Consider the following 21,718-nt stretch of genomic DNA (forward strand, 5'->3'; position numbering starts at 1 on the left):
ATATGATGCAGTAGAAATAAGATCAGTTTGTACACAGTAAATAGATGATTAACATCTGTCAGGAAGGAATGAGAAATAGCTTCATACAGAATTTATCATTTGAGCTTGGGCTTTAAGAATGAGTAAGAGCTTGTCAGGAGGTAAGTGGAAAATTCCTCACAGAGGAAATGCACAGGGTAAAGGGTATAGGCACAGATTTGGGAAAATAAACCTTAAGCTTTGGGCAACTACTACTGAGTCTGCTGGAAGATAAATGCAAGGGGGGTAAAGAGGTAAAACCAAATGGTGATATAGACAGTGGCTCTGCTTCTAATATTCAGAAGTTAAGCCACACTTCATAAGAAAGGAAGTAGTTAGAAGGACTGAGTGGGGAATGATTATTCTGGTAATCAAAGAGGAGAAGAAAAAGAGGAAAAGTACTAGGCAGTTGAACTAACCTAGAGAAGAACTAACCTGGGCCTTAACTCTTAGTGGCAAATAGAATGAAGAAAATAACATGAATGTAAGAGATACTGAACAATTGATTAGAGGGAAAAGTGAGAGAATGACTTCACAACCATGCATTTGGTGTCACCTTCAGACTAGGTTCCCTGGGAGGGCCCTGGATTTTATCTTTGCCTGGAAGTTGATTCTTTATCATCACTGGACATCTCAAGAAGCTAATAGTTTCATATATCAGCAAACATATGCAGACTGACTACTGAACAGAATAGAGTGACTAAAAGAGACCCATAAAATTCAGTCACTGGGTTTGTGAAACAAGTCCACTTTTGTACATAGGTGAGATTATGGTTTTATCAAAAACTGAGGTTTGGTCAATTGGATATCTATATATTTTAAGCAGTGCACACACACAAAAGCACCAACCATAAAGGAAAAAATGATAAACAAGATTTCACTAAAACTGAAACCTTTGTCAATCAAAAATCACAATTTAAAGAATGAAAAGGTAAGTAAAAGACAGAAAATATTTCCAACGCAAATAACAGAAAAAGGCCTTATCCAGATAAAGCTTTGTGGACTTGGGTGTTCCCAGCCAGAGGCAAAATCCCTAGGAAACTGGTGAAACTGAAATAAGTCAAGAGAAAGGGAAGGTTGGGAGAAACCGCTTTTATTCCTTACAATTTGCTGGCCAGGCTTGGCACTCATGCACTGCTGCTGCAGTGAAGTGCTCTCTGCTTTCAGCCCACCCCTTCTGGGAGGAGCTCCATTGGCGGGTCCTCCGTGACTGGCAGATGCCAGACTGATTACATACCAGCAATGGAGAGGAGGAGAGAATGGCCATTTTCTCTCCACCCCTTGCCCAAGATCAGTGGGAGGTTCTGCACTGGTAAACACCTATTTATATGTAAATGAACTGAGGCTAGGTGGGAGATTCTGGAAATTCTGTCATTTACCCCACACCAGAATATAGAAAGAATTATAAAACAATAACAACAGACAACCAAATAAAAAATGGCCAAAAGGTTTGAATATCCAAGTTCACACACACACACACACACACACACACACACACACACACACACAAACTAGAAGATAAACAAATGTCCAATAAGTATATGGAAAGGTGCTGAACCTGTACATGTGTTTCTTTATTCACTTAAACCTGTGCTGGGCTCTCCCTTCATAGTAAGCTCACACAAGAATTAATAACCTTGTTCTTTGTCCTCTTTCCTGAAGCTGATTACTGTAAACAGGGGTAATGTTGGTTGATAAACTCTGTATTACATAACTGATACCAGGTATCCATTCAACATTAAAACACTCCAGTTTTAACATGAAATATTCCAAGATCAACATGAAACATGACAGGACCCCAGATGATGTCAGAAGGCCCAAATCAGTGCATAACTGTGAGAAGTTTCAAGGCACCCAGTTTCTATACTAACCACCACATTCTTAGCTAATCAGATGTAAGCTGTCCCTTGGCTCAACCAGATGGGGCAGATTTGGGAAAAGTCTAATGCCTTCTCATTGGACTGCCCTTTGACTAACAAAGCTTTCTCTGCCTCAAACCTGGTGATGCAGAGATTGGCTTACTGCACTTAGGGCACATGAATCCAGATTTGGGGGTCTGGTAACAGTGCTTTATTTCATCAATCATCTTACAAAATCCAGGTTAACACCACACCACTGTGAAGAACCAACCACTACACAACTACTAGAATGGTAAATATTAAAACAGACAAAAAAAACAAAGAAACTGCTAATATCAAAGCATTGACATGGATTTGAGAACCAGAATCCTCACACAGTTGGAGGAAGTATACATTTGAGCAACCATTTTTAAAAACCATTTGTTAATATCTCTAAAATTTAAGACAGGTATACCCTATGACCTAGGAATTTCAGTCTTAAGCGTCTCCTTAAAAGATAAGCATGCATATGTTCACAAAAGAAATGCTCACAGCAGCCATACTGATAAAGCTAAAATTTAGAGACAATGACAATGAACTCAGTAGAATGGATAAATTATGATATATTCAAACAATGGAATACTACATAGAAATAAGGAGGATTAAACACTGTTTCTTGTAGCATTGATAAATCCCATAAATATAGTTGAGTGAAAGAAGTTAGAACCAAAGGATACATTCTATATGATTCCATTTACGCAAAGTTCACAAACAGAAAAAAACTTCAGTGAGAAATGTCAAGATACTGGTCACCTTCATAAAGACAGTGATTAGAAAGGACAACATTGGGGCATCCAGGATGCTGGCAATGTTATGTTTCTTAATCTCTGTGCTGGTTATACAGTCATTTCACTTGTGAAAATTTATCAAGATGTATATACTTATAACTCATACACTATTTTTGTGTACTATCACATTTCCAAAAACAAATGTGCGTTTCTGTTTGTGTGTATGTATTCCATGTCAATGCCACATAGTTGAGAGTTTTAGCCATGAAAGAGTAGAGGCTATAAATGTTTTTTAATTCCCCCCAAATTTATACAAATTAGTTGTTCTGGTGTTTTCTAAAGACTTCATTGCTTTTTGTTGCCTTGTTTTAATAAAATTGCTATTGTAGAAACTGATTCATTTTCAGAATGACTTTCTCGCACACCAAGAATACAGAAATGCTTAAATATGGTTTTTCAAAACAATTTTCAGTTATTTTTTTGAATTTTACTCATTTTCCTATGTGATGTATGATATGAGAAACAATATCTAATTATATTTTTCTAACTGACCAGCCAGTTGCTTTACTCATTAAATAATTTTTCTATTTATCATTGATTTGAATTGTCACCTTTAGAAAATGTTAATTTTATATGGATATCTAGACTTATGGTTATTTTTCCCAATTTCATTAGTATGTAAGTTTATTCTTGTGTTAATCTATTCCCATTTTAATTACTGCAACCTTATAATTTTATTTATTTTCTGGTTAAGTAGATGGTATATTATATTAATTGATATAAACTTTTCTGTCTATGATACATATCTATTTCTTCATTCTGTATTGCTCCTTTAAAATTTATCTTTTTTTCAATCACCATTGCAAGAGATTTATCTATAGTACTGTTCTTAAAGAACCAGTTCTTGAATTTATTCAACAATTTTACAGTCTGTCTACTAATTCATGGTTTATCTGAATATATTTTTATTTAAATAACTAATATCGTGTTTTAACCAATCCTATTTACTCTCAGCTCTTTGGAGATGGTCTAGTTTGTTGAACCTTAAATACATTCTTTTCTGATTCTTTTCTTTGATATACACTAATTTCAGCTCATAAATTGTCTTCCCCAGAATTTAACTAGGCAAATTCCACATTCCTTCATGATTCATTTTACATGTCACAGAAAAGCCATTCTTCCTCTCTTAGACTGAATCCATTTAATATAATCATTTACTTTTATAAGATGTAATACTGTTTCTTAATTTGGAATTTTTCTATATATGGAGTTTCTTCTCTACTGATAGACTGAATTTACTGGAAACAGGAACCAACTTCTAAAACAACTTAGCACAATAGTGAACAAAGAGTTTTTAAAACAAACCCTTGAACCCTTTAAATGAAGCCATATATTATGTTCTACTTTATTTTTCCAGTAATTTATCTTTTGATACAAGAGAGATACCATAATAAAATTAAGAGTTATGTTATCAGTAGGTTAAAATGTTGAATCAGGAAAAACACAAATCAGTAAAATCCAGGGGGGGAAATTTTAAGTGGAATTTTAGAGGAAAGGGAGTCTATATATTTATAAATATAAGAGATAAATTTGGTTAAGGGCCTCTCAATAACCAAAGCAAAAATTGAAAAATGATTGATATTTTTCAATAGAAGAGTATGTAGTATGTTTAGTATATGCTGCTTTGTACATGGAAAACAACATACGTATAAGTTGAAATTCTTGACATTGAGGGTCTTACAGAGTAATCTAGAACCACAGGTTATGAATCTTAGAAAAATAATGAAAACAAGGGGTCTATAATAAGGGCAAATAAGTAAGTGGTCTAAGGCATGAGAGAGAACAAGCCATCACTGGCTCATGTAGTGGGAAATGTATCATGCATCCCTTAAGTATAATTTCACATGGCTCTCTAGGGAAAGTTGGGCCTCTGATAAATGTAATGTCATGGTAAGAATACTGCAGGTAAGAGCAATAACAAGAGTCCTGTAAAGATCTACTACACGTGTGATATGAAAAAACAAGACAGGGTAAATGAGTAACTGAGGCTGTGACAGAGGTAAAACAACTAAAGCCATAACACATCTCTTCTTTCTTGGTCCAGAAAGAACAGGGTTGATATAGATTTAACCTACGTGGGGTCTGTCATGACACTGCACTCATTGAGAAATTCCGAGTTCAACTGAAAACAGGGTGAAGCATTCCTGGATTTCAAGAGAACTTTTCCATAGCATGCTTAATACTGACTGGGAAATGATGTAGAACTTCTATTTTTTTTTCTTTTAGGTCCTGCTTTATGTCAGACACTCTGTAATTCATAAAATATCTAACTCTAATTTCCCTAATGCTTTCCAATGAAAGTATTTCATGGATCGAAACAGTTAGATTACCACTGTATGCAAGAATATTTTCTCGGACTGTGTGAGATGAAGGTTTCAGTTAGCTACAATGCCTCTAGGTCAGATAGGCTTGTAGCTGTTAACACTGGGGAATGCAATGGTCAGTGATGCCTGCATGGAATAGCTTTGAGAACAGTCAAAGACGACCTGCCTTTCAGCAATGCAAACACTGATAACAAGATGCTAAATCCGAATCACAAAGCTTTTGCCTGAGTATTCTGGCTTTGTATTCTTGAATGAAGAGTCTTCATTGTTTGCTTCTTCTTCATGGGATGTTAAACATTCAGAACAATTTATGAAGCTATAAACCTGTGAGATTTCTTTTCCAGCTGAAGCTAAGACAAGGCAATCTTTATTTTTATTTGTCTAGTCCACACCACTAAAATCAGTTTATCATTAACTGAAGTGACCATAGTTATTCCCTCTAGGGTACCATTATAATGATCTTTTTTATTTTTATTTCCTACTTTACTGTTTTGCTAAAATCAATATTTGAGGCTTCATTAAATTGACAACTAAATCTGAAATGCTTTTGCTATTGCTCAAAATGCAAATGACTATTAAGTGCTTTTGGTTCTAAAAAAAGTCAACATGTCAGGGATATTATGAATGTATATGTTTATTTTGAAATTTTCCACTCAGCAGGTTTCTTAATATATCTGTAGATAAGTCTTTTATATGAACATATATTAGAAAATATATCTCCTGATTCAGTTTGCTACCATTATTTTTGCAAAAAGTAAAAAACAAATAAAATTAGAAAGCAGTCAATGCTGATAATATATGAATTATGTTTTTACAGAGTCATGCACATCTCCTGAATTTGTTCCCTGGTTCCCTGCCACACATGTGAATTTGAATAAGGAATCTTAACAATACAAGGTGAAAATTTGTCTTATTTGTCACCACACAGCTTGGTTCTGTCATTTTCCACATTAATAGGATTTTGTGACTGAGTGACCTTGTTAATACAACAATATGTTTTCCACCATATCATCAGTAACAATTTTCATGGGAAAAAGTAGCATTAAAAAAAATCACGGTTGATTTTACCCCATTTTTTTCTCTTACTTTAGCAAAAGCAAACAACTTCCATTATACCCTCATGCAACAACCACCATAAAAAAACTAAAAAGCTACTTTGAGTACTGAAAACACAATATGCTGGAATAGAGGGCTGAAAACCTGCTCTCTGACAGCACAATCAAATGGAGACATCTGGTTCTTTGGCAGAAAAAATTTGTTTAAAGTAGTGATAATGTGGGAAAAATATTTGCCACCATAGAAAAATGGAGTTAGGAGACCTCTAACATACCTCTAAAGACTAATCCAAAATATGGATTTATATTAAGATGGCTAAAAGTCACTTTATTTCCCCTTCTAGTCTTTGAACCTATGTGATATTAGGCCAGTTTCTGTTAACGGTACACTATCAACATTGAACAATTCTGGCTCCATGATTAAGTATTAAGGAGGTTGTCTCTGAACTAAAATATGCCCTAAAACAGACAAGAACACACTTTGCAAAAGAAAGACCAAGATCCCAGGAAGTTGGCCTTATCAGCAACTAGGAACTTTTGCTCTTGAGGCAGGTAAATAATCTTCACTGGGGATATGCTGCCCTTGCAGTCTCTCATTTTCCCACTCCTGACCAGTCAGATCCTTGTGCTTTCTGGAAACTTTCTATGTTTTGCTCTCACTACCACTTCTTTAGGTCATTCATTACTTTTCAGGACACTTCTTCATTTCTCCATTCCAAAGATTTTTTATTTTCACTTTAAATATGTTCACATTAATCACCCTTATCTGCAGGTCCCATGCCTCCTCATCCTTCCTGCCTTCCTTTCTTCTCTACCTCAGCTTTGCTAACCCTCACCTGGCCTTCCAGTTTAAGCTTCCCAGTTTCCTTTTGCCCCACCCAGCAATTGCTTCAAAATGCCAAACAGGTTGACAGCAACTCACAAGAAGAGCAAAACCTGAATGTATTCACCTAAAACTGAATGATGGACCAGCTATCAGTCTGATAAAAGCTTTCAAATTTTGTTTCAGAAGATGTAGGCTTAATTTATTTTTAATTTGCTCCTTTGAGCTCAAGTGCTTCAGTATAATGACCATGTGGTAACGTAGATCACTTCTACTTTATGAGATTACGAGAGGCATGCTGCCCAGCCTGGTCGGGCCGCCGTAACAAAGTGACACCCACTGGATCGCTTAAGCAACAGAAATCTATTGCCTCACAGTTATGGAGGCCAAGATGTCAGGAGGATTGGTTTCTTCTGAGGACTGTGAGAGGAAGATTCTTCAGGCTTTTCTCCTTGATTTGTAGATGGCTGTGTTCTATGTCTCTTCACATCATCTTTTTTCTATGCATGTCTGCCTTTGTGTCTGTTATGAACTGAACTGTGCTCCGCACTCCCCGAAATTCATGTTGAGGCTCCAACCCACAATGCAACTGTATTTGGAGATAGGCCCTCTAAGGGGATGATTAAGGTTAAATGAAGTCATAAAGTGAGGGCCTTAATCTGATAAGACTGGTGTCCTTATAAGAAGAGGAAGCCAGAGAGACATGTCTTTCTCTGCATTGCACAGAAGAAAAGCCCGGTGTGGACAGAGTGAGAAGATGGATATCTATAAGTAAGCAAGAGAGGTCTTACCAGACACCAACCCTGACAGCACCTTAATCTTGAATATCTAGACTACAGAATTGTGAGAAACTAAATTTCTGGTGTTTAAGCTATTCAGTCCGTGTGGTTTTTTTTTTAAGTATCATTGATATACAGTCTTATGATGGTTTCACATACACAACACAGTAGTTCAGCACTTACCAGTATTATCAAGTACTCACAACCTCCAGTGCAGTCACTGTCCATCAATGTAGTAAGATGTTATAGTGTCATTAACTGTATTCTCTGTGTTGTACTACCATCCCAGAGACCAACCTATATTGTGATTGTGAATTCTTGTGCCCCATAATCCTCTTCTCCCTCCCCCACACCCTATACAACCCCTCCCCTTTGGTAACCAATAGTCCCTTCTCTATGTCTTTAAGTCTACTGCTATTTTGTTCCTTCTGTTTTGCTTTGTTTTTATACTCCTCAAATAAGTGAAATCATTCGATGCTTGTCTTTTTCTGCCTGGTTTATTTCATTGAGCATAATACCCTCTAGCTCCATCCATGTTGTTGCAAATGGTAGGATTTGCTTTCTTCTTATGGCTGAATAATATTCCATTGTGTATATACCACATCTTCTTTATCCATTCATCTATTCATAGACACTTAGGTTGCTTCCATATCTTGGCTATTGTAAATAGTACAACAATAAACATAGGGGTGCGTATGTCTTTTCAAGTCAGGAATCTTGATTTCTACAGGTAAATTCCTAGAAATAGAATCACTGGGTCAAATAGTATTTCTATTTTTAGTTTTTTGATGAGTCTCCATATTGTTTTCCACAACTGCACCAATTTACATTCCCACCAGCAGTGTAGGAAGGTTCCCATTTCCCCATATCCTCACCAGAATTTATTTCTTGTCTTTTGGACAGTAGCCATTCTAACTGGCATGAGGTGACATCTCATTGTGGTTTTATTTTGCAATTCCCTGATGATTACTGATGTGGAGAAACTTTTTACCTTCTCATGTGCCTGTTGGCCATTTGTATTACTTCTTCAGAGAAGTGTCTGTTCAAGTCCTCTGCCCAATTTTTAATCAGGTTATTTGTTTTTTGTATGTTGAGGCATAAGAGTTCTTTATGTATTTTGGATGTTAACCCCACATCAGATGGGTCATTTACAAATATATTCTCCCATATTGTGGGATGCCTTATTGTTCTGCTGATGGTGTCCTTTCCTGTACAGAAGCTCTTTAGTTTGATATAGTTCCACTTGTTCATTTTTTGTTTTGTTTCCTTTCCCCAGGGAGGTGTGTTCAGAAAAAGTTGCTCATGTGCATATTCAAGAGATTTTTGCCTATGTTTTCTTGTAAGAGCCTTATGGTTTCATGACTTACATTCAGGTCTTCGATCCATTTTGAGTTTACTTTTCTGTATGGCATTAGACAATAATCCAGTTTCATTCTCTTGCATGTAGTTGTCCAGTTTTGCCAACACCAGCTGTTGAAGAGGCTGTCATTTCCCCATTGTATATCCATGGCTCCTTATCATGTACGAATTGGCCATATATGTGTGGGTTTATATCTTGGCTCTCTATTCTGTTCCATAGATCTATGGGTCTGTTCTGTGCCAGTACCAAATTGTTTTGATTACTGTGGCTTTGTAGTAGACCTTGAAGTCAGAGAGTATAATCCCCCCAGCTTTGCTCTTCTTTCTCAGGATTTCTTTGGTTATTCAGGGTCTTGTGTGGTTCCATATGAATTTTAGAACTATTTGTTCTATAGTTCATTGAAGAATGCTGTTGGTATTTTGATAGGGATTGCATTGAATCTGTAAATTGCTTTGGGCAGGATGGCCATTTTGACAATATTAATTCTTCATATCCAGAGCACAGGATGTATTTCTATTTATTGGTGTCTTCTTTAATTTCTCTCATGAGAGTCTTACAGTTTACAGAGTAAAGGTCTTTCACCTTTTTGGTTAGGTTTATTCCTAGGAATTTTATTCTTTTTGATGCAGTTGTAAATGGAATTGTTTTCCTGATTTCTCATTTTGCTAATTCATTGTTAGTATATAGGAATGCAACAGATTTCTGTATATTAGTTTTGTATCCTGAAACTTTGCTGAATTAAGTTATTAGTTCTACTAGATTTTTGGTGGAGTCTTTAGGGTTTTCTATGTATATCATGTCATCTGCAAACAGAGAGAGCGTAACTTCTCCTTTACCAGTTTGTATACCTTTTATGTCTTTTTGTTGTCTGATTGCCATGGCTAGGACCTCCAGTACTATGTTGAATAAAAGTGGGGAGAGGCAACCTTGTCTTGTTCCCGATCTTAAAGGAAAAGCTTTCAGCTTTTCACTAGTAAGTATGATGTTGGCTTGTGAATTTGTCATACATGGCCTTTATTATGTTGAGGTAATTGCCCTCTATACCCATTTTGTTGAGAGTTTTTATCATGAATGGACGTTGAATTTTGTCAAATGCTTTTTTAGCATCTATTTGAGATGATCATGTGATTTTTGTCCTTCTTTTTGTTGTTGTGATGTATGATATTGATTGATGAATATTGTACCATCCTTGCAATCCTGGAATAAATCTCACTTGGTCATGATGGATGATTTTTTTAAAGTATTTTTGAATTCAGTATGCTAATATTTTGTTAAGGATTTTTGCATAAATGTTTATCATGGATTTAGTCTAAAATTTTCTTCTTTTGGTGCCTTTCTCTGGTTTTGGTAGAAGAGTGATGCTGGCCTCATAGAATGAGTTGGAAAGTATTCCCTTCTCTTCAATTTTCAGAATACTTTGAGAAGGATGGGTATTAGCTCTTCTTTAAATGTTTGATAAAATTCAGTTGTGAAGCCATCTGGTCCATGCATTTTGTTTTTTAGGTAGTTTTTTGATTACCAGTTCAATTTCATTGCTGGTAATTGGTCTGTTCAGATTTTGTTTCTTTCTGAATCAGTCTTGGAAGGTTTATTTTTCTAAGAAGTTGTCCATTTCTTCTAGGTTGTCCAATTTATTTGCATATCATTTTTCATAGCATTCTGTAATAATTCTTTATATTTCTGCAGTATCCATTATGATTATTCATTTTTCATTTCTGATTTTCTTTATGCATATATACTCTCTTTTTTTTTCTTGATAAGTTGACTAGGGATTTATCTATTTTATCTTTTTTTTTTCTCAAAGAATCAACTCCTGGTTTCATTAACTCTTTCTATTCATTAACTATCTATTGTTTTATTCTTCTCAATTTTATTTATTTCTGCTCTGATCTAATGTTTCTCCTTCTATTGACTTTGAGCCTCATTTGTTCTTCTTTTTCTAGTTCTTTAATTGTAAGGTTAGACTGTTTATTTGGGACTATCCTTGTTTCCTGAGGTAAGCCTGTATTGCTATGTACTTTCCTCTTAGCACTGCCTTTGCTGCATCCCACAGGTTTGGGCTGTTGAGTTGCTGTTTTCATTTGTCTCCATATATTGCTTGACTTCTGTTTTAATTTGGTCATTGGTCCACTAATTACTTAGAAGCATGTTATTTAGCCTCCATGTGTTTGTAGGCATTTTTTTTCCTTTGTGTAATTTATTTCTATTTTTATACCTTTGTGGTCTGAGAAGCTACTTGATATAATTTCAATCTTTTTGAATTTATTAAGGCCTAGTGTGTGATATATTCTGGAAAATGTTCCATGTACACTTGAGTAGAATGTGTATCCTGGTGCTTTTGGGTGGAGTGTTCTGTAGATATCTGTTAGATCCATATGTTCTAATGTATTGTTCAGTCCCTCTGTTTCCTTACTTATTTGCTGTCTGGTTGATCTGTCTATTGGTATGAGTCGTGTGTTAAAGTCTCCTAAAATGAATGTGTTGCAGTCTATTTCCCCCTTTAATATTGTCAGTATTTGTTTTGCATATTTAGGTGCTCCTATGTTGGGTGCATAGATATCTATAATGGTCATATCTTCTTGTTGGACTGACCCCTTTATCATTACGTAATGTCCTTCTTTGTCTCTTGTTTGGAAATCTATTTTGTCTGATACAAGTACTGCAACTCTTGCTTTTTTCTCCTTATTTATGCATGAACTATCTTTATCCACCCCTTCACTTTTAGTCTGTTTATATTTTTGGGTCTGAAATGAGTCTCCTATAGGCAACATAGAGATGGATCTTGTTTTTTAATACATTCTGTAACTCTATGTCTTTTGATAGGTGCATTCAGTCCATTTACATTTAAGGTGATTACTGATAGATATGTACTTATTGACATTTTATTAATTTTTTTCTGGTTGTTTTTATATCTCCTCTCTGTTACTTTTTTCTCTTATATACTCTTATTACCGAATGGATTTCTTTAGTGTTGGGATTAGATTTTCTCTTTTATTTATTTATTTATTTATTTATTTATTTATTTATTTATTTATTTATTTATTTATTTATTTATTGGTATGTGTATCTACTGTAGGCTTTAGATTTGTGCTTATCAAAGGTTCAAAAGACAGCTCAGTCTATCTTAAATTGCTGATTACTCTATTTCAAAAACAATCTAGTGGCACTTCCCCCCTCCTCTTCTTTTTCTTCCTCCTCCACACTTTATGTATTATGTGTCATATTCTGCAATTTTTGTATAATCCCTTGACTGATTTTGTGACTGGTTGATTTAATTTCATACTTGCTTGGTAATTAATTGGTTAATTGCCTTTACTTTGGGTTTATTTTCACTGGTGACAGCTATTTAGCCTCAGGAATAATTCCATCTAGAGCTGTCACTTTAACATATCCTGTAGGGCTGGTTTAGTGGTGGTGAATTCCTTCAACTTTTGTGTATCTGAAAATTGTTTAATCCCTGCTTCAAATTTAAATGATAATCTTGCCTAGTAGAGTATTCTTGATTGGAGGTTCTTCTGTTTCAGTGCATTAAATAGTTCATGCCCCTCCCTTCTGGCCTGTAAAGTTTCTGCTGAGAAGTCTGCTGACAGCCTGGTGGGATTTCCTTTATAAGTAATCTTTTTTCTCTCTCTGGCTGCTTTCAATACTCTCTCCTTATCCTTAATCTTGCCATTTTAATTATTATAAGTCTTGGTGTTGTCTTCCTGGGGTTCCTTTTGTTAGGAGTTCTGTTTACTTCCATTGAGTATCTATTTCTTTCCCCAGATTGGGGTAGTTTACAACAATTATTTCCTCAAAGAGACTTTCTGTCTGTGTGTCTCCTTCTCCTTCTGGTACCCCTATTATGCAAATATTGTTCCATTTGGATTGGTTACAAAGCTCTTCTATTAATCTTTCATTCCTAGCAATTCTTTTTATCTCTGTTTTTCAGCTTCACTGTATTGTTATACCCTAATTTTCAAATCATTTACAATTTCTCGAACCTATGAAAGTCCGCCATTAAATCACTCCATTGTAGCTTTCATTTCAGATACTCTGTTCTTCAGCTCTGAGTGACTCTTGCAGGTTGTCTATCTTTTTGTTGAGGTCCTCCCTGAGATCTTGAATCTGTAGATCTGTGAGCATGTTTATGATTTTTACTTTGAGGTCTTTATCAAGAAGATTGGTGACTTCATTTTCATTCATTCCTGTTTCTAATGCTTTGTTCTGTAGTTTTATTTGGAACAAATTCCTCTGCCTCCTCATTTTTTCATCATTTCCTATGGAGTAATAGCTTTAAGGAGGAGGTTCCATGCCCAGAAGCTGAAAACACTTCACTTTCTAGTGCAGGAGCCCCAGCTGTTGGTGTGCTGTAGGTAGGGTGCCTTTCTTTCTGGCTTGTAGTGATCTGATTTAGGGTGGGCTGTGTGGGCCATGAGCTGGTCTCACAAGCAGGAAGAAACCTGGTGCTGTGCCACTGGAGTTGCTATGGGTGAAGCCACCCTCTGCCTGGTCTGCAGTAATGGTGGGGCCACAGGTGGGTGGGACCAGCGACTGCCAGGAAGAAAGGAAGGACCTTGCAGGGCTGGCTCCCACAGCACTTCCCTGGTAAGCCGAAACAGAGGTGAGAAAGCTGGGAGGGTCTCCCTCTGCCTACCCAGTAGCAAAGTCTGACACCTATGCCAGGCCAAGTGGGCCAACTGCAGGAAGTGCACCACAGGGAGGAACCTCAGGGCTGCTTGCCAGCAAGGGGGATGGAGCATCTGAGGCTCCTAAGCATTCCCAACCTGTTGGGCCAAGGGTGGGCTGGGAAGGTATTGTCCACCTGCCCTTTCTCCTGAGCAGAGAGTTCTGTGTAACCCTTGCCCATATGGGGCCCCTCCCACTGCTGGGAAGTCTTTCAAACTGCCTGCTTTGCTTTTGTCTCAGGTGGCCAGTAGAGTATGTACACTCTCCACAAGCAGCTGGAATCTCAATCTCCTCCCCAAGTGTTCTGCCTGTCTTTGTTGTCCAGCCTCACTAATCTCCACAGAACCATGTAATGTGGGTTCATGCTTCTGGTGCAGATCTCCAGGGCCAGGTGTTCAGTATTCCTGGGTTCCTACTCCATCCAGGCTCTGTTCCTCTCCCTCCTGCCTGGGGGCTAGGGTCAGGGGGGGGCTTGGGTCCTGAAAGATTGGCCTTGCCACTTTACCCTTTTCTGTGAGGCCTTCTCTTCTTCCTCAGAGGTAGGTAGGTAGTCCTGCATTTTTCACATCAGTCTCAGGCCTAGTTGTGTTTGCTATATTTTCATGTTTTGTTTGTTTGGGTAAAGTGGTTCCTGCCTTGCCTTCTTACTCTGCCATCTTTTTCCAAAACTCCCAGTCTGTGTTTTATTACAGCAGCCCGAGCAGTCTAATACAGTGTCCAAATTTCCCTTTTTTATAAGGAAACCAGTCACACTGGATTAGGGCCCACCCTAATAACCTCATTTAACTGTAAAGATCATATGTCACTTTCTGAGGTACTGTGGGTTAGGACTCTAACATATATTTTTTGGGGGAGATGCAATTCAATCTATAGCAAATACACACCTCTCACTCCTTAAGGAACCCTCTATTTGGAAAAAGTCTAACTTTAAATTGATATGTAAAAATACTAAAAAGTTCCTGTTAATAATTGACCTGGATCATATGAAGAGACAAAAGCAGAAGCCTAATCAGTAGAATTATTTGAAAAACTATATTAGCAATAACAGTACATCACATAGTGGTTCTCATTTTACAGTGTCATCTTTCCCACAGCAAGGTGCTGAACACCATCTTAACTTCCAACATAGAAGCTCATGAATAACAATCAGTGGAGTGAGTGACTCTTGTGGGTGATTAGAAAGCCCCTTGTCTGTAGACAGGAGATGAACTCAAACCCATACTCACTGCCAGTGTAGCACCTGGTAGTTCCTGCTGAAAGAATACTAGGCACTTCCTCCTCCATACACCCCCAAACAAAGGGACTTTGGCTCTGATGTTTTCCATTCAAACAGTGCATCAATCCTGATCTCTGCCAATTCTTTAATATATACACAATTCCTCTTATGCACATTATTTGTACAATTCTCTCTTAAGCACAGTAAGCTTACATAGAACATAGATCCTCAATGGGAGTAAGGTCATCATCCTCAGGGGAGTAAAACATGACAGGGAGGTAAGAAAGAAATCTATTTTTTATGAATAAAACAGATGTACATACAGTACAAAAATAGAATATAATATATCTACAATATTAAAATTTCATGGGAAAGGGGCAGTGATAGGGAAGAAAACTCCCTACAAAGGCAAAAAATTTCTTCAGAAGGTGATAACAAAAAAAGAAAAGGTTGAAAAACACTGACATAAGGCACTGAAGTATCACCTAGCACTGGCTCCTTTTAAACATCAAACATCACACTCGACCTTCCTCACCCCTTACATAGCCTGTGCTCTGTCTGGTCCCTTCTCCATCACATTTTTTACTTTATTAGAGATGAATATTATAAATGAGTTCAACATTGGATATCTTTAAATGGTAGGTACCCTCAGTGTGTTTAAATATTCTTTACAAATAATTGATAGATGGCAGGATAAACTGGAGGACAGGAAAACACATCTAAAGTTTAGGATACATCTTCAATGCAGGATGAGGTTAACAAATGATGCAGTTCTACTTCAATACTAGGAAAATGAAAGAGGATTTTTTTATAAGAAAGGCATTTTAGATGATTCCTATATGTTAATTTCATAAGGTCATATTGTTTTAATATGCTTAATATGCATTATTGTACATACTTAATATTGTAAGTATTATTTTAATTACTTCACTGACAGTGTGATTATCTGTGGAAAGCAAATCTATACAGGGAGGGCAAGCCCACTTAGAGCCTTCCTTAAGAATATTACAAAAAATCAATAAACATATAAATACCCTTCACAATTGCCATTCATTCCTAGGAATGAAACAAAATAAATCCAACTCCAAGCAAGTAGTAACAGTGTTTATAGACTTCAGTAAAGTTGCCAAAATTTGAGTAAGGTCATGTCCTTCCTTAACTGTTCTTTCGTTTTGTTTTATATAGAAAGAAACAAAGACAACACATCTCAATGGCTTTTTAAATTTCTCATTTGCTTAGGCATTTTGCTAGTTTTTTGTTTTCCTTAGAGGAACCAAATTTCTGACTTCCAAACAAAAATTAAGAATCAACCTATTTAGTCTCAATCTTAATTAATCCTAAGAGTCAGGGACTGTGGATTTTTCAAAATCTCAGCAGTTTAAGTTTATCCTGAGCCACACTGTCAGCTGCCACTGGGTCCAGGAATGAGCAGGGAGTGAGGCTGCTTAAAGCTCAGAGGCTGTGGCGAGCGCATCCGTCTTTTCAGGCAGCTCCAATCCTGCCTGGTCCACTGGCTCTACCCTTATGAGCTCTTTTGATTGGTAATTGAGAGAATAAATCTTTGAAGGACCTACATGAATGCAAAAATAAATATATTAAGATATCAGTAATAAAACACCTACCAATGTGTTTTATGCAGTCTCCTTTCAGGTCTCAGCCATTTAATTCATTTTGCTACACAAAGATTTGGAATCAGGATTCCATGATAGAGTTTTGTTTTGTTTTTGTTTTTCTGATGTTAGGCAATTTCAAAATTCTGTCCCAAACTAGGAGTTATCTATGTGTGGATAGGGACTAGGGTTGGCGTGGGGTGGAGAGGTCACATCACAGACTTAAACAGAAGCCACATCTCGTAAGTAGAAAGCTTCAGGGAGAATTCAAAGTATTAGTCTGGACAACATAAGGTCTGATAAGGAAAGGATAATCATACTGGGGCTAACCTGAATAAGAAATCAGACTGATTTTTTATTTTACTCAAAATATTGCTTTCATTACAAGACTCTCTTGCTCTAGAATCAGCAAGAGCTTCTGGAAAAGGAGCCAAGAGTTGCTTTCAGAGATTATGGAGCAGGATTAGAGCAGAGACACTAAAATCTTTCTAAATCAGTATACAAACTTCCTCTGAATTTGCTTCTCATGTTTTCCTTACAGGATCCCCCAGCTTTCAAAAGGTAGTTTTACTCAGTATCCCCCTTTATCCCCATGGAGAGCCATATAATATCAAGCTTCATACAAGTAACAATACTGAAATTATAACCATTTATTTACTGAGCATCCACTTTATTACTGACTTTTCTAAGCATTTCGCACTTTGCAATTACTAATTCTCATTCTCAGAATAGTGCTACAAAGTAACCATAGTGATGCTCATTTTATATTTTAGGAAGCCAAGGCTAAGTAGAAGTTAGACACATTACCTAAGATCACAAGCTACAAGTGGCAGAATTAAAAATCAAAACCAGGTCTTTCTAACTCTCACTTCTGTGTTCTGTCCATTTGCCTGTGGTCTCCCTCTAAGTGACAACATGATGGTAAAACAGTATTATGTACAAAGATATTAATAGCAGAATGATTTATAATAATAATGAATTTGAGACTATCAAAGGTATAACTATATATGAATTATTAAATAAAACTATGGTAGATACACTTAATATAATAAAATAAATTCATAATTAATGTGCAAAATGATTATCATTACAGTGTTGCATTTAAAAATCTACATGATATAGACTTGATTGAAGCCATGCTTTAAAAATGCCCAGATAAGTCTGGAATGAATTACATTAAAACATCATTAGTGGCTGGGAAGGGATGCTGTGATTAGAGGTAATTTTGTTATTTCTGTCTTAAATGTATTTATATTTTCTTTAATAAGAAAATATTATTCTTATCATAAGTATTTCATAAATATATTTAAGTAACATATGATCTCTGATGTTAGGAATAAATAAAGTTAAAATTCTGCCCTAAAAATCATCCTCTTATGAAACTGTCCACCCTGCTTTTCTCCTGGCCATGTCCTCTCTGTTCTGTCCAGCTTTCTACTCTACTTTCATGCCCATTCTCTCCCAGACTCCTGTGCTGGCTCTCTCTTCCCCATGCATTTCTTTGCCTGAACCATACTATTGGCCTTTATATAACTTGGAATTGTTACTTTTCTGCTTATTGTAAACATATTTCATTTTCTGGTACAATTCAGTGACTTATGAACCTCAATAAGTATGCCAATGGTTTAAGTAATGGAAGTCTTAACACTCTTCTTCCAGGAGAACAGCCAGATTGTCTCCATCTCTACCGAGTAAAAAACCAGAGAATTAGGCCTGGCATTCACATGAGAAAGGAGATTTAACATTTGTCCGTAAGAAATATTTACTGCCATTAAAAACTGTTACACAGTGGAGTAAGTGACCAAGAGGCATTTTGGGTTTACCACACTGGACAGTGTTACTGATGACTTAGCTTGATATATATAATCTTTGGTGAAGGCCATAATTACACTAAAATGATATCTGAAGAATCATTTTCCAATGTGATATTCCACTCCTTTAGCAAACAAAAAAGGTTGTTCTTTTTCCACTGCAACAAAAATGTAATTGACCATAATTTCTAAGCCACAATATTTTCCAAAGTTAATATGAGTCTATACGAAGTAAAGAGAGCCTTACAGAAAAGACAATTTTTTCTTTTTTAGGCTCTTTGAGGGTCAACATATTATCTGAAAACTAATGAACATGAGTCTAAATGTTATTTCCTTTCATTTACTTTTCTTTGTAAACATAAACCTTAGCTTTTCAGGCCCACCCATATACCAAAAGATGCTTAAAAACTGGTACTCTGTTTTATCCAATTCAGTGTCTAATAGAAACTGGAATTGTGCTTGTTACATAGCAAATACTAAATAAATACTCACTGAATGCATGAACAAATAAAACTATGGTAGATATACTTGATACAATAAAATAAATGCATAATTAATATGCAAAATATCTTCTATTGGCCCATTTAGGCAAATCCTGAACCTCAATATAAACTAGAAGTGCAGGAGCTTTTCCTCTAGGAACAGAAAATGTTGACGAACTCTCACACTGTGTTTTGCAGTAATTTCATGATCTGCCAGGAAATTTCATGTCCCTCCTATATGGCACCCCATAGAAACTAACACATGTATGTCCACACACTGATTGGCCAACTTCATGAATGGACAATCTCGCTGAGCTCTAAGATCGTTCTGACTGGAGGTCAGTTCCATTCCCTAGCCCTGAGAGAAAATGAGGGAAGACCATTTGTTTAAACATCTGCATGGAAGATTATCAGGTGTAGAAAAAGTGTTTTTTATTTAAAATTATTTAATTTAAATGCTATAGCAGTTCATGAGTATGAAATAGTCGCTTAATTATGGGGCAAAGTGCCCACTGGGTCACATTGAGAGAACTTCTCACAATATGAGTTAGCTTTCTATACTTTGGCATAGTTTTTTTCTTTCCCAGAGGAACAAATCAGCCTGAAGACTGCTTTTTAAATCCAGGAAAAAATATTCTCCCAACAAAAATGAAAAAAATTAATAAGTTCCAAATTTAGAGAAAGAGAATATCAGGGTTAGACAGAGGATGATCTTATCATTTACCACCCAAACTTGAATACTTTAGTTCTGAAAAATTCTAAGTAGGAATGAATGGGAAAACAGGTATAAACAGAGACTTTCTTGGGAAAATCTATATGCAGTCACCACAACACACACCACTATTGACTGCTTGTGTGACCTGAGGCAAGTTACTGTCATCGTCTATATTTCACATCAAGCAAAATTAGTTTATGTCTTCTGTAAACACTTGAACTGAATACTGATTGTGTTCGGCATCATGCCTTGTATCAAGATACAAATAAAAAACAATTTTAGCAAAGTCTCTGTATACACAGTAAATATGAACCATCAATTGTATTTTCATATACTAACAATAGAAAATAAAATTATATAGAACTATTTACAGTATTTGCTTGTCACAAATACCTAGCAATAAATCTAATAAAAAAAGTACAGGATCTCTATATTGAAACTTACAAACTGTTATTGAGAGAAATTAAAGATCTTATAAGTGGAGTGATGTATCATGAAAAGAAAACATTTTAAGTTCAGGATTCCTATTTCAGACAGATTATTATCAAGTAATTGAGTAAATAAGAGTATGTCTTGTACATCAGAACCTTGTCATTCTTAGACTTAATATCCAGGTTTCAACAGTTACTATGTGTTCAAAATTTTCTAGTAAAATTTGTAATTTTGCAGAGGCATGGATTTGCATTATGATGCATAAGGTCTGCAACCTGTCTGGAGAGGGGGATTGGCAGGGGATATGTTAGCTAGTAAATTAGCCAAGCAGACTGCTTATCAACTCAACATCTGCAATTCAGGGCGGTTTGTTTTGTCCACTCTTTCTCACCTTGTAAACAACTCACTGGGGGAATAACAAGGCTTGTTAGTATTTGTGAATTCAGAGATTTAGGATCTCCTAACAATTCCTTTCAAAATAGTAAGGATCAGCTATGTATAACCCCTCCGTGAAGCTCATTGTTGGCTCATTCAGTGAAGTATATCAATTGATTCAATGACTCTAAACATAAAGGTGTTTTCATGTTCAAACATCTACCTCAGTGTAGATTGCCTATCAGAACAATTTCTAATCTTGACTGCAGATTAAGAGGTTAGAGTCTTAGAATCAGAGGGATTGAGAGGAGACAGATGAACATAGTAGAAAAAGGAATTAGGAGAACAACAAGGCCTCTTTTGCTTGTCACAGCCTGGCCCAGGGTAAAGGGAAAATAAGACATAATTGAGTATTCATGTCTATAATTATTTTAGATTGCACAACAGGAAATGCCATATACCTTCAACACCTGGGTTTACTGCTGCTAATGAGATCGACGTTTTCTTATTACACAAGAACCATAAAATACTTCTGTCAAGTCACACAGAATCCCTTCGATATAAAAAGGCAGAAACATACACCTTTCTTTTCCACATATATACAACAACCCTCCAAAATTTCTGCCTAGTTACTTCTAAAAAAAATCTTTCTGGGCTTCTATGTGTCAAGGACTATGTTTGGGCCTGTTGATTGTTGACTCCTTTACCACATTCACCAGAGTAACCTGCTGATCAGGCAAAGACGGATTTCTTACATGTACTGCAGCAAGGGAGAAAAACCACATTGATAGTCTTACTAGTGTCTCCAAGGAGAAGTTAAGGAAGAATATATATACTTGGGGACTGAACTGAAATTGCTTAAGGTGAGTCTTCCAAGTGGGGAGGTTTGTTAAAATTGGGAGAAATACATAACAAAATGGATTAAGAGTGGTGTATATATAAATTTAAGGTTCTTAATGAGAAAACAGTTGTCTGATAACTGAGCTGTTTACCCAACTGAGGACGTTGTCCAACAAGAGAACTATTTGCCCAGATGAGCAAACTCACTGCATAGATAAATTGGTTTGCCCAAAATGTGTGAAACAAATAGGAAAAAAAATTTATTGGTTTAGTTTTATCTTTACAGTTAAGACATATTGACATGGGTGGTCTTACTTCTTAGTTCTGTCGAAACAAAGTTAAATAAGACATACATTCCTGATCTCAAAGAACTTACTGTCTAGTGTGGGTGACAAGACATGTAAAGAAATAATTTTGGTTGGAGAGGAAGAGTCAGATAAAACATTATAAAGATGGGATTAAAAGGATTTAATTGCTGATCTGATATGAGCAGTAAGGAAGGAGGAATCTAGAATGTTTCCCAT

The sequence above is a fragment of the Manis javanica genome, chromosome 1, assembly GCF_040802235.1.
Source record: "Manis javanica isolate MJ-LG chromosome 1, MJ_LKY, whole genome shotgun sequence".
NCBI lineage: Eukaryota > Metazoa > Chordata > Mammalia > Pholidota > Manidae > Manis > Manis javanica.